General features: G+C 37.1%; 1 non-coding gene across 1 annotated transcript; it reads left to right on the top strand.

The window, feature by feature from the left end:
* Positions 1-3,700: 3,700 nt before the first annotated feature.
* LOC119825803 lies at positions 3,701-3,803 on the top strand. The gene has a single exon (XR_005287273.1). It is a non-coding gene; the product is annotated as a U6 spliceosomal RNA (small nuclear RNA).
* Positions 3,804-4,066: the final 263 nt, after the last annotated feature.

Genomic DNA, 4,066 nt, shown 5'->3' with positions numbered 1-4,066 from the left:
TTTGTGCTTGCACGCTTTTAACCGATTTCGTGTCCTGCTATTCTCCTGCAGACACCTGTGCTCAGATTACATCTTTCTCTTTGAGAAAGGCATGCCCCCCTTTATAGCTGAGATACACTTAGGGAATCACTGACCACAATATGGATACATAGAAGAGTGTTTAGTTTTTTAAAATGATAGAATAGCACAGGGGCTAATTTACATAAAAATCACAAAGAAGCTGAATGAAGCAGAGTCTTCTTATGCACATTGATATGGGAGAGCTACTCAGGGTAGGAAGAATTGTTAGGTCCTTGCCCAACATCCAATCAGAGATGAGATCAAGGAGGGTGAAGAGTTTAGTCCTCTGACAATGTGGTGGGTATACTAGAACCAGCAATAAGAATAAATAAGCTCGTTAGGAGATCTAGTAATGGTTTATGCATTTTTGCTTATATGTGATGTACCTTTTACAGCTGAAAATTTCATTTTATTATAACCTTAAGCTGACTTAAATGTATAAAATGTAGAAAGGTGAGCATCATTTTTCACTGAGTTCACCATTTATTCATAAAGTTCGATTGGGTCTTGCCATTATTTTAAACTATGAAGGACAGAGTGACTGTCTCGTGTCCTCACCCTGACTGGACACGCCATTCATCATAAATCTTGGAGGTTTTCACCCTGTGGGTCTTCAGTCTCATGCGTCCTCTCTGACTGCAGAATCAAGTGCGCCAGTGTTAGATTTGTGTGCTCCTTGGAGGATCTGTGTATGTTATGTCAGGAATCTCTAGGTCCCTGTTGCTGCCCCATCTACTTTATTCTTCCCCTAACTCCTCACATCTTCCCACCTCCTCAGTAAGTAGCTTTGGGGAGAAACAAAGCAACAATGGATTTGGTGCTATTTTATATGAGAGAATCACTCAATGTACCTCATTAAGCCTATATTTCTTTCCCAGTTCCTTCATCTTTTGAGTTTAATTTTAGTCATAAAACAACCTATAAAACCCAAGGAACAATTGCAATAGTGAAATAAATTAGCATATATATTTTTCAACAAGGGCATTATAAAATGCATTGCCAATTCTGAAAATTGACTTAAACTTAGATAATAAACTTCTAGTCCCAACAGGATGGCCCAGGACTTTTTTCAGTTCTCTCCCACTAAGGGCTATTAGCCCCAGAAACCATCAGGGAAAACAGGGGAAGATGCTTAGAGAGAGTTAAATAGGTGTAGGAGCCTCGATTTGGGGGAATCTCTGAGGGGGTATTAGTAATTCCCTCAGACCAGCAGGAGCAACTCAGGTCAGGGCTGCAGGACGCTTATCCCTCACAGACGACACCTCACATGTGAGTCTATTTTCTATTGAAGAGAATGCGTCTCTTTAAAAACTTTATGATCAGAGATTCACCCAACAGCCAGAAGGTGCCCTGAGGTGGGTGAGGCAGTAGGCTCTGTGTTAATGTTCTCTCCTCCTCTTATAAAAAGGCCCAAACACGAGGCAAGGACAAGGGCCCTAAAAGCTCAGGAACATATTCCTACAGAGCACAGTAAATTGCGTTGGTGACTTTGACTTGAGGAACTCAGGGAGAGTGAACAGACTATGTGTCCCACTAGAAGATAGAAACCTCCCTCCAACCATTCTGTCTCCTACCCCTCATAACCCCCAGGATACACATTTGAACCAATGTGGCATACTCACACTGACACATCAAAACACCCTGCCCTCAGTCCACAGTAGCTTTCACTCCTGATATATCACATGTTATGGGTCTAGGCTAATGTACAATAACAAGTTTCTGCAATTAAAGCTTCATGCAAAAGAGTTTCACGACCCTAAAAGATAAGTGTGGTATTTATTTATCCTACCCTCCCTTTATAGCCCATGGCAACTACTGTTCTTTTTGCTTTCTTCACATTGGTAGTCTTTTTAGAATGTCATATGGTTAGGATCATATTGTTGTTTTGATTTGTGATTTTTTGTCAACAGTCAAATTTTTTTTTGTTATTCTTGCTGGCCATGGTTCTCTTCTTTGGTGTACTGAGTATTTTGTTTTTATTCAGACAAACTAATTCTCTAATTGTTGAATTTTAAATGTCTTCATGTACTTTGGGTCACAGTTCTTTACCATATGTATTTTTTACAAGCATTACTTTTTTCTTGATGTTTCTTTCACAGAGCAGACTTTTGTATATTAATAAAGTTTAGCTTATCATTTCTCTCACAAAGTGTGTCTATAGTGACCTATCGAGAAGTCCAAATCCATCATCCAAACTCACTTAAATGACTGTTGTCATTTAAGAACTGTAGAGTCTTAAGATTTTCAACTTTAACATTTTTATTTATCGTGTGTGTGCAAATGCCATGGCACACATGCAAAGCGGAGAACAACTTGCAAACTTGTTCTTTTCTCTTATGATATGAGTTATAGAAAATAAATTCAGCTCTTCAGGTTTTTCTGAGTTATGTCAAAAGCCCTACTTAGTTTCATGCTCCATTTTTTTAAGCTAGCTTTATAATAAGTACAATTCTTGTGCCTATACTGGTAGGATGTAGAAGCATATGAACAAGTGATTAGCAGAGTGCATTAAACATTTATGGAGCAAAAGCAGATCTTCTTCTCTGTAATATAGATGCAGAATTTTCCATAGGCATGGCCTGAAAAATGTTCTTTCTTTCAGTGTGCTGTCTTTAGTTGATACTTGCATGCATCTGCTCCCAAGAGCTTCATTCTAGCCCAATGATTGGCCTGTTTAGCAAATTCTACCCCCACCTGTGGTCTGTAGCCTGACAACAAGATTGGAAGTCAGAAACTGTTAATTCCATGATGTTGTTTCCCTCAAATTAAGTTGGATCTTCAGAGTTTTGCCTCTTAATATGATGTTTTGAGTCAGCTTGCTTATATCCATTAAACAACCTGCTTGGATTTTGTTGTGATTTTGTTGTGTTTGTTTGGCCAGACAGTTTCCAAGCACTGAGTGAGAGCAGCTATCATATACAATTTCTGTGTCTGTCAGCACTCCCCTCCAACACTGAAAGAGAATCAAGACACTTTTGGAAAAATAAATCAGAAGATGATGTTACCTATGTAAAATGAATGGCTATAGGCAGTTTCATTATCACAAAGGGCATGAGAAAGAAAGAGTTAGGGGATATCAAATGTTAACATGGAAAGTCAAAACTTTAATGCTCTATGATGTGACTCACAATTTATGTACAGGCACTATGCCGAAATTATTATGTTGCATTTAGGGAACAGAAAATGGCAGCAAAATAAAACAATGTTTCTACATATCGGTGAAGTGGAAATGTCAAGGCTATATAAATATTCCAGGAATAATGGAAGAACTACTAGAAAGGCTATGTAATGAGATAATTTAAAATGCTATAGGTAAATCAAAATGAATTAATAAAAAGCGGGTAACCTGAAGGAAGGCAAGAAAGGGAGAACACACAAATGAAAAATGTGTTAGCTACCTTATTATAACAATAGCTATGTTGTATTTATTTCTGAAGAAATATTCTGATACTTAAATTGGTACACGGATTCAAAAGCTCACAGTTAGCAAAAGAATTCACTTCAAATATAAAATATAGATAGCTTGAAAGTAAAAGTTGTAAAACATAATGCTATTAAATCAAAAGAAAGGAAGAGAAATATATTGATCAAAAGAAAGGAAGAGAAAATTATGTTCTGAGCAAGTAAAGGATCATTTGCTGTTCTCACATTGGCAGCACATATACTATAATGGAAATGATACAGAGAAGATTAGAATGTCCTCTGCATTTGTATTTTATGATTATGAGTCAATCCACCAATAAAAATGTGTTTTGATTTTAATTGTGCATGCCCTGAGCAACAGTGAAGCAAAAACTAATAGAACATAGGAAGAAACAGCTAAATCCACAGTCAGAGCTGGACAACTTAATTTCCTTCTCTCAACATTTTACTAAACAGCTAGACAAAGCATCAGTCAGAACACCAAAGACAAAACCAGCAACAAATAGACTCTTCTTGACACTTATGGGGTAAAATCATAATGTTCATATTAATTCAAGAACATGTATGTCTTTTAGCAAAATAG

Source organism: Arvicola amphibius, chromosome 10 (genome assembly GCF_903992535.2).
Source record: "Arvicola amphibius chromosome 10, mArvAmp1.2, whole genome shotgun sequence".
NCBI classification, from domain to species: domain Eukaryota; kingdom Metazoa; phylum Chordata; class Mammalia; order Rodentia; family Cricetidae; genus Arvicola; species Arvicola amphibius.
The sequence above is the reverse complement of the archived record's forward strand: the minus strand, read 5'-3'. Positions and strand labels throughout refer to the sequence as shown.